We start from the raw sequence: 14,733 nt of genomic DNA, 5'->3' as shown, positions 1-14,733 counted from the left end.
CCATCAAGTTTTCAATTTTAATTTACGAACGCAATTTTTTTTTTTGTTTGTAATCAATTGAAATGAAATAAATGTTCCGCTTTTTTTTTTTTTTGTAGTTGGATGTGTAGTTAGACTAGGTCTAATAGTTCATTAAATAAACGAACCGACATATTAAATTCGAATGACGTATGAGTCATAGAGTGACCGTACCTTAAATGCCAAAAATCGCACATAACGCTAGGACGTTTGCGCGATTCCACGTTCGAAGTTCAAATCGCGACAAGCGAGCGTCGAGGCGTCGCTTCATCAGTGTTACTCCGACTTAGCTCCGAACACGACTCCGGCTGTGTTACGTTAACACTGGCCGAATAAAACTACGTACGTGAACAAAAAAAAAAGAACATCTGTGTTTAATTTCGATTATTACATTTTTGTTGTGTTACTGTTATTAGTTATGATAAATTTAAAAACCGAACGATATGATTAAATTTGTTTGAGTGTCGAATAGTGAGCATTGCAATACAAATTGATAAGCATCGATAGCTGTTCTCGAGGAAGCAAAAGGTGAGTTTTTTTAAAATTCGTTATTCTATTTATTTAAATATTTGATTAATACAATACAATCCTTGAACGAAATCCGAGCAAATGTTGAATTATTTAATAACTCTTAGCGTATAGTATATTTTAGTTCAGAAGTTTAGGAGTTTACTTTATTATTCAATTGCAAAGTTTGCACGGTCCACGGTCTTTTGTTACAAGTTGAACTATAGTCAAAAATTATTTTACAATTGAGCACTATTGTCAAGTCAGAATAGTGTATATTCTACTTACGGACTGGTTGACTAGGCATAGTTTTTTTACCAAAAGGTCCCAGGTTTGTTATTGGATACGTATGATTTTCATGGTTTTTCCGATAGCTTTTTTTTTATTACCTTCAAAGGCACAGATCGCACAGCCCGGTTAAAAGTGAGCGGTCATAGTAGCCCATGGACATCACTAATTCTAGGAGCGCAGCCGAGCTGCTGATGCTCAGGACATCGGAGGAAAAAGCCGACTTCCAAATAGTTTTGTACAATTAGTTATGATTTACATTTACGGTAGGCAACGGCTTGCCTCTGCCCCTGGCATTGCTGAAGTCCATGGGTGACGGTAACCACTCAACATAATAGCTCTTAGGCTACCAGCGAATAGGTAGGGCAAAAAAAGTATTTTACGGGATCTTCTTACCGGAGCACGAAAAAATAATCACTTCAATCGTTTCCAAATTCGACGATCGGACAAAAACAAATAAAAAAATATATTTCTTTGTAAAAAAACCTCATAGAAAAATCTATATATTAATACGTGAAGCAAAAACTTTGTATCCCTTTTTACGAAAATTGCGCCGACGGAGGAGTATGTTTTCCACACTTATAGAGAATGTAGAGAAGAAGTGCACAATGCTAATTTTTTTTTTAAATAATGCTTAAAAGATACATTAAATCAATAAAGAAAATATTACACACACTACCATGTATTTGACACACACATATATATTCTTTGTTTATTGTCAAACTTTGGTTATCGCTGAAAGTCTGTAGACAAATTGAGAATAGGTTAGTATTGTGTATCTTTAATATTACGAGTATTTGTCTATAGTGTAGTCTTGGCGAAATCTGTAACAATAGGACCATAAATTATTATGGTCCTATTGTTACATTCAACATTAGTTGAAACTTATAATTTCAATTAATTATAGTCGAATTTCGACTACTGCGGGACCACTAGTATAAATAAAATTCTCGAATCCGAAATCTTTATGATGATAATGGCCAATAAAATTAACAGTACGTCATTAATTAAGGATACGGCTCTTCGATTTCAACAGCTGCCCGTTAATTGTACGGTTTGATCATGAAAACAAAAGCAGTCGCGACTTTGAACTTCTCAATAACAAATACTCTTTGGTTTCAATTGTTATACAATTCTCATTGATAAGGAAACTCATTCGATACAATCGAACAATATTGGCTCTACGATTTCGATATAATCAATTATATAATTAACTAAATAAATTTGGAATTCTGTTTATTTTTCTGTTTGTTCGCCCGAGGTTTTCACCGAAATAGCAACTTGTTGAGAAAATTCACAAGCATATTGTAAAAACTACGGTAAAAAAACTACTTTCTTAATTTTGCTTTTATTGTTTCCGATGTTTTAAATACTTTTCAGTTTTCACAAAAGGATTTTATCCGTCCAAACAAACCCTAAAAGCCATTTTAAATACGGTTCATGAAAACCAAAGAATATTTAAAAAAAAAAACACATGTTTAATCGCGGTACCTTGTACGGACTGAAACGGTAATTTTAGAATCAGGTAATCGACGGTGATAGGGTCTTGGGGGCCCGTACAGTTAAGTTTTTTTTTGCCCTTGTTGGCAGACGAGCATACGGCCCATCTGATGGTGAGTAGTTACCGTCGCCCATGGACTTTAGCAATGCCAGGGGCAGAGCCAAGCCGCTGTCTACATAGGTACCACCGCCATGCCTATTTCTGCCGTGAAGCAGTAATGCGTTTTGGCTTGAAGGGTATGGCAGTTGTTGTACTGTAAAATAGTTAATTAGAACTCATTGCCGAAGGTGGGTGGCATTTACGGTGGACGAGCTCACGGCCCACCTGATATTAAGTGGTCACCGGAGCCCATAGACATCTACAACGTAAAAGCTGACACCTGCTTTGAGATATTAGTTCTAATTCTACTTCTAAACTAGTTCAGTTTTTACAACACAACGGCTTCCCCACCCTTCAAACCGAAACGCATTAATGCTTCACGGCAGAAATAGGCAGGTAATTACTTAACAAAATATATGTCGTGGGACCGTCCACCTATTTAAACAATAAAAAAAATTCTAGGATCTAATGTCATGTCAGATTGACACTGTACAGGCGACGGGTCCACCGCAAATTATTAATAGTTCTTTACCCACCAGCGTCTTGATAATAGCAGAAAACTTAAACTTGATGATTTCCTCTTAATTTAATGTATCAAAGGTAATAAGTACTGGCAAATAGTATACGTGATGAAATTGACATATTTGTCTGCCATGCTTCTCTAGCCTCACTTAAAATAAATTTAAGTTCCGTGATCCACACCGAGCTGTAGACCAACCACATTTATTTTTATTTCTATAGAACATTAATTTCCCTCTTTTAATTGTTTTATTTTCAATGTTTTTTTTTTTTGTAAGTTTGTATAAGTATGCAGTTTTTTGTTTTCTTTGTCTTAATTTAATATTAGTTAATGATATTTTTATCTTAAGCACAAACGCTCTTAAGCAAGATGTGTTCACATCCAAAAGGGTGAATTCGATAATGTATTATTTTATGTAAATAAGTTCAATGTTTATGTGTGCAGTTTTCATCCAGTTGTGTGAACCTAATTAAACAAAAAAAAAAAAAAAGTACTGATCCAAAATAATATAAAAACGGGTTACAAAACATAACAAAGACGTCCGTATATCAGGGCTATTTCGTTTTTAGATTCTCTGCAGTTTACCCTTTGAACTTCAGGTCCTAGAGAAAAGTTGCCCACTGAGTTTCTCGCCGGATCTTCTCAGTGGGTCGCGTTTCCGATCTGGTGGTAGATTCTGCGAAGCACTGCTCTTGCTAGGGCCAGTGTTAGCAACACTCCAGGTTGAGCCCCGTGAGCTCATTACTACATGTTAGGGTGAAGCTGAAACAGCCTCTCAAGGCTATCAGCATAGGTTCTTAAAAAAAAAACATGTGTGCAATTCACACGCGGTAGAAGTGAAACCTTCCAAAATTAAAATACAATTATCCTAAACGTCGTAAGTATATGTAAAATTTTGTCATTAGTAAATAATTGTAAGGTAGCGCCCTCTGTGAATTGATATTTTAATTTCACGTATAATCCTAAATTAAAATTCACTACAAGAGCTTTCATACACGCGTTAGTATTAAAAAATCTCACAGATGGCGCTGTATTAAATAGTATGTATATTTCTGTCTCATTCTTTGCTGGCTTCATCCTACACATTTTTGTATTTGTGTCTCTTACCTGTCGTTTTTTCCGTTGCATCCGGTTTGAAATCACAACGATTCTAAAGAAGTTTTCACTTCAAAAGTTTCTGAACCATCAATGAGCTCTAACTCCGTCTCGCAGTTCACTCGAAGATCTTTCAAAATTAATCAACAAGTTAAAATTTATACTCTGTGACGTAAATTGCAAAATCATATAACATTTAAAAAAATAAAAGAATAACTAATACAGATGTTAGGTTTTTTTTTTTGCTGTCAATTAATCGTTATAGTGTATTTACTCTACGCCTCGTCTCACATCTGGCCGTTATGATATGTACAAATTGTAATCTAGATGATTAATAACATTATTTTGGAGGGCATTAGTGGTATTCGCGTTATTTTATTAATGTATTTATTACGCTTCGTCTAAAATTTACATTGGCGGACGTAATGCCTAAGGCATTCTCTACCAGTCAACCAAAGGTAGTGCAGAGAAAATAGCGGTAGGTGCAATGAAATTTATAATAAATTACAAATACATACACAAAAAATATACATATATATATACACATATAGTGGTTTATACAGTATTCAAAGCAACATATTGACAAATTTTTTTTTATTGCTTAGATTGGTGGATGAGCTCACAGCACACCTGTTAAGTAGTTACTGGAGCCCATAGACATCTACAACGTAAATGCCGCCGCCTAACCTGAGACATGTGTTCTAAGGTCTCAGTACAATTACAACGGCTGCCCCACCTTTCAAACCGAAACGCATTACTACTTCACGGCAAAAATAGTTGGAGTGGTCGTACCTTCCCGTGCGGATTCACGCGAGGTCCTACCACCAGTAAACAATTTCTTATAAAAATATCTTAATAAAAAAATTCACTTAACAAACAACTACAACTTAATACATTCATTATTTTACGAGCAAATTTCAACTTTTGGTTGATTTCGTTATCTTTTATTAAGCATCAATGAGTTGATCGAGTCTTAAGTTGTGGGAAAACGTTACAAGAGGATTTAATCGTAGCAACGTGAATACCGATAATAATATTAGTGATAAAGTTAGCCAGCGCGGACCTTGTAGAATATTCCAACCAATAAGGGGACCTTATTGTTAGAGATTAGGTGTTTTTGGTTATATATCAGAATTTAATATAAATGGTTAATCAGAATCCTATCTTTAATAATGTTAGTTTCTTAAGTTGTTTTTGTCGCTTGTGATCCGTTTTAAATTTTTTCTTATTAAAAGTTGAGGTCTTATGCAAGGCCCTGAAACTGCGATACTTTAAGACAAATATTTTTTGTATGGAAACCAGCGACATCCTGTAGCGGATGCCCCTAAACTTGTATGTTGCTAAAGTTAAGACCTTTAATTATTGTGTAACTAAACACAGAAAATTAATAAATCGTACAAATCTTTATAAGTTATAGACAAATTGATTAAATTTTATCAATTAGTGGTTTCTGAAAATATACAAAATCCTTCGTTAAAAATAAAATATAGGATAGGTAATATGTTACTGCCATCTACAGGAGCAATGAGAAACTAATTGAAGCGAAGCCATCTAGTGGCCGACGCCCGTAAACATTTTTGTTGAGTGTTTGAGTTGCTTATCTATAACTAGTGTATGTGTGTTATCTATGGTCTTATGTTGGTTTATAACGATTACGCTATGCAGAATGTTAAGACGAATTTTATGTTTATTTGCCAAATACATAAAATATTTTAGAAGCTGTCAGGATACAGGTGAATTATTAAAAGAGTAACATTAGCTTTTGCCTGTCATGGGATGAAAAGAAAGAAATGGTATTACCGATGGGATTAAAAGACGATTTGCAAATAAAGCAAGGAACCTATTTCAGACCAATGATACTAAAGACTACCGGGTCGATTTGTTGTTCTGTGATTTGTATATTTGTTCTACTATCATTACACTCATCCTTTTCACCATCGCCGTCTTTTTGATAAATGTGTTCGAAAGTTAAACACTATATTTTCATCAGGATAAAGTGAAGTACTTAAGGCTTGAGTGGTTTTATATTAAATACAGCTAAGCGTCAAGTTTGTTTTATTCTTTCTCTCTTTTATTGTAAAAATTACGAAGCTTACACGTTTACGTGAGAAGAATTTGGGAGTTTAAGTTATTTTTTTGTATCAAATATGTGTTCTTTCACGTCAATATGAAAGAATATCTCGGTTCTATATTTGGCTAAGTACAACTATCAATCTCACTGGCCATGTAGGTCCACTCTTCTATTTCAACTTCCAAGTGGTTGCTTAATTACAGTAAAAGCTCTTTATAGGCGTTTCCTTCATCTGTGTTTTAAAAAAAAAAAAATGCGCCCAATTCCTATATGTTTCCCGAGCGCTATGACATGTCCTTCTTCAAACGAAGCTTGTGGAGAGTACTTAATGCTAGGCAGCGGCTTGGCTCTGCTCCTGGCATTGCTGAAATCCATGAGCAACGGTAACCACTCACCATCAGGTATGCTCATCTGCCCATACGGCAATATAAATATATATTCACGGTTAAAGATTTATTTATTCGTGGATCTAAAGAGCTTATCTGTATCGTGAGGTTTTTGCAAATATCGACTCTTTTTTTCCCGCAAATAGCGACTGACTGACGTAATGAAATAATATTAAAACTATCTAAAGAAATATCAGGTGAACTATATATTCTTCATGTTCACCAAGTTATTCTATGACCCAGTAGCGAGTTATGATATCAATTCTTGCGCTTCGGCTGGTCCAAAGAAGTTTGCCGATCCTCGATCTAGATTGAAGGGTCCTTTAACATCTTCTAATTTGAAACACGATAACGCAATCGTGACAGATCGAAAATGCTCAACTAAAATAATATTTATATTCGAAGATTCGTAAAGGCGTGTTTGCTCTTTCAAAGATATTCTAAAGATGTTTGCGAATTTCTTTCATTCCAATCACGGAGTTAGGCTATTTTCCAAAAGTTTTGTTAAGATGGGTCCAGAGATCATATCAAAATCTACTTGGCTTAATTAATTTAATAATAATACTTTAGACTGCCTATATCCCTTTCTAAAAGGACGGTTTTATAGACATTAAAATAAATATTTACTTAACAGAATATAATATCGTATTTACGATTGACCTTTGCAATAACGAATAGCAATAGGAATTGCAATGATTGTCTTTTTTATTGCTCGCATAGCGCGGGTGGGTACCACCACTACACTGCCTATTTCTGCCGTGAAACAGTAATGCGTTTCGGTTTGAAGAGCGGGGCAGCCGTTGTAAATATACTGAGATCTTAGAACTTATATCTCAAAGTGGGTGGCGCATTTACGTTGAAGATGGACGGCGGACTCACAAGAGGTTCTACCACCAGTAATTACGCAAATTATAATTTTGCGGGTTTCATTTTATTACACGATATTATTCCTTCACCGTGGAAGTCAATCGTGAATGTTACTTAAGTACGTATTTAATTAGAAAAATTGGTACCCGCTTGAGATTCGAACACCGTTGCATCGGTCAACACGAATGCACCGGACGTCTTATCCGTTAGGCCACGACGACTTAAAGTAATTATTTGAGTCATCTTAGTAATGAAACATAAACATTACGCTCAATAACTCCTTGATCACAAAATACGGCTTCAAATTGAAACGAGAAAACAAAGTATTTAATTATTCACTTCCTGAAAAGGTTTTAAATTTTAAATTTCCAAACGGGTTAAGTAAATGTTTGTTACAAAATTACAATTGCAAATTTTATGTTAAGCATTAAAACTTGAAAGTTATCTGTGACCTGTGCCGATGTCCCTGAACGCTATCGTCTGATAAGAACCTGGATCCTTACGAGTCCTCCGGGGCATGTCACAGGATTAAGCAGTCACAATGGCAACCCTTATAAGTACCGGTCCTAAGCTACGCTTGAACTTAAATATTGTTAAAACACTCGAGAGAAATGTGGATATTTTAATACGCTTTTTTTAGCTACATACGTATGTTAGTGTCTATGTTAATATTTTGATCCCATTCAAAACGTCGGATTAACTCGAAATTTGGCATACCTACTTATTAAGGCCACTGAAAGTTCAATATTTTAAACAGTTAGCTTTTTTACAATAAATTTATTTTGCTATTTTTTTAGTTGGATTTTCTAGAAAAGCGTGCTTTATTAGTTTTTTTTAAACTATTATTTATTTGTATTAATTGTATCACATGTGCGTTTATTGCATCACTATTGTTATAGAATATGGTGAGTGCGTGTTACACAATGACGAAACTCAAATTAATTTGTTACTCTGGGGACTTTATCGAGGGCGTTTCAAAGTTGAAGGTTTATTTAATTTTAATAGTACAAAACACAGAATAAATATATTATGGGTAAAAATCTATGGATTACGGATTGGAGAATGAGACAGGTGTATAATTCAGACTTGGACTTCGTGCTTCGTGATGATTGGCATTATTGAGCATGTGTACCTTAGAATGCCTTTGTATCACTTGTGGTTGCTTTTGAATCCTTATTAATGATTTTGGACTGAAATAGTTTTTGTAAAGGTGTGTTAGTGAGAAAAGAGTGAGCGCTTCAAGAAGCTTAGTGTTGGAACAGAATAAAAAAGAAGGAGAGAGACCAACGGTGAGTTTTTAGAAAAAATCCCAATTATATATCCTTGCAATGGACTGTGCTTTGATTTTGAATTACACATAATAACGGTCTAAAGATGAGTGTGTATGTATGTTTAAGCTTTTTGTCCTTCACTTATCCTATAAAATATTTAGCGAATCAGTTTTGTAATTCTATAATGAAATATAATATTGTCTGTAATTCTAATATAATCTACATTTGCATTGCATTGCATGCATGATATAATTAAAACCTCTTTTACGTTAATTTCGCGTTTTTTATCGTCATTATCGGTTATTTATCATTTCATTATCGGTTTTTGTGGATACGGATTGACTGACTGACCGTTGCCGGGTCACGCGAGATTTAACCGTAAAAGTAAAACTACTTTATTCAAGTCTAAGTCTTTATTTAAGACTAAGTCTTAATTAAAACTTAATTAGGCCTACTGAAAGTTGAAGAAAATACTATATGTAGCGTTTGTTCCGCCGCAACAGACAATCATTTGCTTATTTTACTTTTGTAGAAAAGCGTTTTTTTGTCACGTGGTAACGCATTTGTTTAAAAAGAATTTGAACTATAATTTATTACATCAATAAAATATTTTTGTGGGTTAAATAAAAATAAAAGAACAAAGCTATAAAATTGACACGGCAATAATAAAACGCGAGCGAGATGTTCACAATAAAAATATTCTCACGTCTTCTTTCGAGGATAAAAGTTGACGTATTTTCTCATTAGAAATAGTCCACCTGTGGAACGAATGTCATTTTTCGAATGCCACTGTCGTATACATATTTTAAGTAGTTGAATAAACCTGAACGAAATTACATCTTTGTTAACTAAGTTTTATTAGCTTGAACTGTATACAAGTCTTTTTTTTTCCCCTACCTAAGCTGATAGCCTTGAGAGGCTATTTCAGCGTAACCTTAACTAGTAGGTGAGCTCACGGGGCTCAATCCGGAATGATGCTAACGCTGACCCTAGCAAGAGCAGTGCTTCGCAGAATCTACCACCGGATCGGAAACACGACCCACTGAGAAGATCCGGCGAGAAAACTCAGTGGGCTACAAGTCTATAACTGAATCTTTCAACGTAATTTTCACCAATTATAAGACCTGTAAATTGCTTCAAAATTTGCACACGTATCAAGGACCGAAGATAAGATACAATGAAATTATGACTTTGGCCTATTATTCAGGATCACGAGGTTTAAAAAAATTGGATTAAAAAAATCGATGTAAGCTATTGAGTGGCAACGAAACTAAGCATGAATACTTACTGGTGGTGGGACCTCATGTGAGTCCGCAGGGGTAGGTACTACCACCCCACCTATTTCTGCCGTGAAGCAGTAATGCGTTTCGGCTTGAAGGGGCAACCGTTGTAACTATACTGAGACCATAGAACTTATATCTCAAGGTGGGTGGCGCATTTACGTTATAGATATCTATGAGCTCCAGTAACCACTTAGCACCAGGTGGACTGTGAGCTCGTCCACCCATCCAATCAATAAAAATAAAATAAAAAAACTTTTAGCTTAAGCTTCTTGAAGTCGCAATAAAAAGCTAGCCCAGACAAGATGGGAGACTTTACAGAAACATACAAAGTCGTTCTTCTTGGGCATGATGTGGTATTTTTAATTTACATTCTTAAACTGGCCGTACAATACACATTAACACGTAAAATTCGTCGGTACCAGTTTTTGGCTATCGTATCTCAGTTTTATTTTAGGCATCCATTATAGCTTGTTTGATTCCATTAAAGAACACCAAGACAATGTTCTTCGGTGAGGTCATTCATAGTTGTTATCAATTTCAGTGTGACCTTTTCGGCCAAGGTAATTATGGACGAGACGCACTTTATATTTGACCAGTATTTTATATTTCAATCGGTGTTAATTTAATCAGTCCCTAATGCCGAGCTTCAGAATATCATAGTACTATTTTCTGCCAAGTTAAGTCTGTTTTTACTAAAATAAAACTACTATTAATAAATTTACTTAATTGCAGTTATTAAACGACCGGTAGACTTAGTTAAATATTTCTTTATTAAAATCAAATATATACATATAACGGTATAAGTTGCTACTTATTTTGTATTTACTTGCATATTTTTAATATTTATTTGTATTTAATCGAATGTAAGTCTATCTTATATTGTATTTTTTTTCACATCTGTATATAAGTATATATTTTTATGTAAGTTTATTAAGATATAGCACCGTCCATGCTAGTTTGCTTATTCCTCTCCCTGCAAGGTTGCTTGGAAGATATCGCTTTCAGTGATAAGGCCGCGAATTTACGTCACCGTCTATTATTTGTTTTATATGCTTACTCTGTACATGTGGTGTCAAATAAAGAGTTATATTATTATTATTATTACATAAATGCCAAGTAAATTAACTTCAATAATATATTTTTTTTATTGCTTAGGTGGATGGACGAGCTCACAGCCCACCTGGTGTTAAGTGGTTACTGGAGCCCATAGACATCTACAACGTAAATGCGCCACCCACCTCGAAAATATAATATAAAATGTCATGGATGTAGACAACTGTGTATTTAGAGAATTTCATATCGAAAACACACACTGAACACATTGCACGAAAGGCGTCCGTTCGTAATCCTGTATTGTCAGGTCCAATATCTATCGGCTCGATCGGGAAGTAGTGGAAATGAAAATATTTACCGAGAGGTGAAATTGGAAAGCAGAGCTTGTAGATTTTAGACGTCCATTTAATTAGTTCTTGTTCGTACGATATTATTTTTCGTAACACAAAAAATTACAAACTAATAAAATCGATAAAGCTGCTCGGTGGGTTGTTTTTATGTCTGTGACTATAGCTTATTTTACTTAGTGTTTTCTTGGATTTTCGCGAGCCGCAGACATAATGAAATTCACTTTTACGGTTTATTTATTCCTATATTTTTAGTTTTGTCATTTTATTATTTCTAATGTTTCGAATACATTACTGCTTTCGTGGTTAAGGACGAGTGATTTAACTTATTTTAAAAAAATATACACTTGCCGTTATAAGTTGAAATACTATTTTTATTTTTCATTATTCCATTAATATTCCATTTTTAATTATAATTTAAGAAAACTACACATTTTTCGAATAAGGTTTACCAGTACTGAAAAAAAAAGCTAACTCTCTGAAATACAGAGTTGTATTCAAATAAATATTATATCGTCTTTGTCAAAACAAAAACCTGCTATGTGCACTTTTTTAGGTTTTTATTTTTGGACCTTTTCGTATAGTTCACAGCCCTATCTAATAATAATAATAAAGCTTTCTTTATTCCACACAAAAATACATAATTACAAACAGTTTGAAGATACATTAATGGTTTTTTTTATTTTATTTATTTATTATAAAGTAAATATTAAAGTTTAAAAAGTTAAGAAGTTAGTTTAGGATTAAAAAGTTAGTTTTTTTCTTATATTAATTTTAATATTATTTACATTATTTCTGTATGGACCCCCTTCGGGTAAAAGCCTCCTCTAAGGTACTCTACTTCTTCTTATCCTTGGCGATGTTCAGCCAATTTTTACCAGCCACTGTTATATAGCCACTGTTATTACAGCCCTATCTACCGGATAAAAAAAACTGATATGTGTATATAGCTTTAATATTTATCTATAGCTTTCATTTGATATATAGTTCTTAAAAATTCACCTTCATATAAAATTTTATACGAAAATGTTTTTACTCGTTAATTCAAAATAGAGTTTTTGCGCATAGCTGATTTTTGTTTGACAGCGACGATATTCACTTCCACTCACCAGTCACATTCAACGGCAAAACGACACAGTTTCTGCATAAAGTCTGCAATAATGACGAGAAAGGCTGCTAAGGCTCGAAGTATTTACGCCCTAAAACCTCCGCCGTGGAGCCGGTGTAATAAAGGAGGTCGTTTTCATTTCTGTCGAGTTCGGTCATGTCACACGTTCTGAGCATCACCGCTGATGTGGCGGAAAACCACGCGAACCCTTGACAACAGAAAATTCTGCGTTACGATGTAACGTCACTGAATAAGAAATGCGTGCGTGCTAATTGGGTCTTCTTCTATTTTCTGCGGCAGTTTTGTAACGTAATGCACTGATAGTTCTGAGTGAAGTGGCCGTTTGATATTAGCTTCGGCTATTGAAAAAGTACCTAAAACAAATTTGAAGTAATTTCCGTGTATGAGTGCAATACCGTTGAATTTTTTTTTATAAGGTGTAAGTAAAATGTCCACACGTATGTTTTTTTTAAATGCTTAAATGGGTGCACGAGCTCACAGCCCAGCTGATGTTAAGTGGTTAATGTAGCCCATAGACATCTACAACGTAAATGCGCTACCCACCTTGAGATATAAGTTCTAAGATCTCAGTATAGTTACAACGGCTGCCCCGCCCTTCAAACCGAAACGCATTACTGTTTCACGGCATAAATAGGCAGGGTGGTGGTACCTACCCGCGCGGACTCACAAGAGGTCCTACCACCAGTGCAATATCGTTGAATTTTCTTTTATATAGTGCAAGTTAGATTTCTACGCATATGTATGTATAAATGGTTTTGTGTTCAACAAACCTATTACATTTCACAAAGATGTTGGAGGTTGCGAGAGGTGATTGCTAATCTAAATTAATAATCTAATAAGTCAGTAATTAATAATCTAATAAGTAAGATTTCTAATCTAGTAAGTCACTAAGATGCTTCATTCGTCTTCTGTTTAGTGTACTCAAAATTTATATTTTTCAGTTCTTGACAGCTTTCAGATAAACATATTTCTAAAGATAACTACGCCTATTATGTGTTTAAAAAATAAGGTTTGAATTTAAACTAAAATTGAAGACTGAAAGTTAAATATATAAAAAAAAATTAGCAATGCATTCTTTGCATCTCTAAATACACAAGCGTATTTGGACTAATACTGAAGCATTGTTGATTCTGTATACCGGAACTAGGAGCATTTGCGTTTGCTATTTACGTTTAAGATGGAAGAATCAACTAATACCATGGGTTTAATATTTCGTTATGATAAAAATTTTCCTTTTTTCTACTATTTTTAAATGCTGACAATGTTTTGTTTTAGATCTCTTTTGGTTTTGTCGGTATTCATAAGTACTAATGACCCCTTTCCATCGGTTGTGCTGCGTTCTTGTTTGCCCACTAAAAAATACAAAAGTCGTCCTGTACAGAACGGGAAAAACTCCGTTTAAAATCCAGAATCGTCTTTCGTGTGATGCGTCTAGATAAAATATTGTTTCATACAAAGATCGGTGGGTCATCTGCTTAAATTTTGTCCAAATAAAAATTTGTCTCTTGAACTTGTACTCTCTTGTACTTAGCGGCAAACAGGGACTTGATTGTATCCCCCTTTTCCCCCCTACCTATTCGCTTATAGCCTAAGGGGCTATTCCAGTTTCTCGAGGATGGGTACGTGAGCTCACGGGCTCAACCTGAGAGAATTTGGTAACACTGGCTCTGGCAAGAGCAGTCCTTCGTAGAATCTACCACCGGATCGGAATTGCGACTCCCTAAGAAGATCCGGCGAGAAAAATAGCGGATTGTGTCCGTGTGGCTACCACCAGTACAATAATGCATTTAATGTCACAGCTTCGTCATAATGCCTGTTAAATCTGCCACATATTAATCTTTCTATCCTCAAGCTGTAGTAACTTATGTTGCAAGCCAGATTTTGTTTCTTTTTATTTGTGTTTTTTTGTATCTTTAGCTTGTGATGTGTATTGTGAGCCTAATAAAATAAATAAACTCTTCATAATATTCCCACAGCTCTTTCGAGCTTAGCCAAAAACATAATTAAATAACTTTATTTCACCAGTCTAAATAACACCTCTTTTTCTGTTCCTGTGTAACAAATAACATTTCGCAACGAGTTTTTCCAAGCTGACTGATCCTGCTTTCATCGAATTTATTTTGCTTTCCCCCTGCGGAGACTCGGAAATGAACTTCGCTTTGAGGTATTACGCTTGCGTGTTTTTCATCAAACATGCCTAGGATAATAACACTCGAAATGTGCATTGTACATACATACATACGTGTCAAAGAGCATGCTTAAATAAAGCTGATGAAACAAGGAAGATTGTGGTTGGTG

General features: G+C 34.7%; 1 protein-coding gene across 3 annotated transcripts in view; it reads left to right on the top strand.

The window, feature by feature from the left end:
* Positions 1 to 229: 229 nt before the first annotated feature.
* NGR-A24 (neuropeptide receptor A24) overlaps positions 230 to 14,733 on the top strand; it is a 195,192-nt gene continuing 180,688 nt past the window's right edge. For 2 of the 3 annotated variants that reach the window (XM_089729935.1, XM_028173136.2), the window contains exon 1: positions 235 to 546. The gene's annotated coding sequence lies outside the window, so the exon portion shown is untranslated. Of the gene's footprint in view, positions 547 to 14,733 lie in introns of all 3 variants that reach the window. The other variant, XM_028173134.2, reaches the window with a different exon arrangement.

The sequence above is a fragment of the Bombyx mandarina genome, chromosome 09 (genome assembly GCF_030267445.1).
Source record: "Bombyx mandarina strain Sakado chromosome 09, ASM3026744v2".
NCBI classification, from domain to species: domain Eukaryota; kingdom Metazoa; phylum Arthropoda; class Insecta; order Lepidoptera; family Bombycidae; genus Bombyx; species Bombyx mandarina.
Note: the sequence above shows the minus strand (reverse complement) of the source record. Positions and strands in the feature narration are given on the sequence as shown.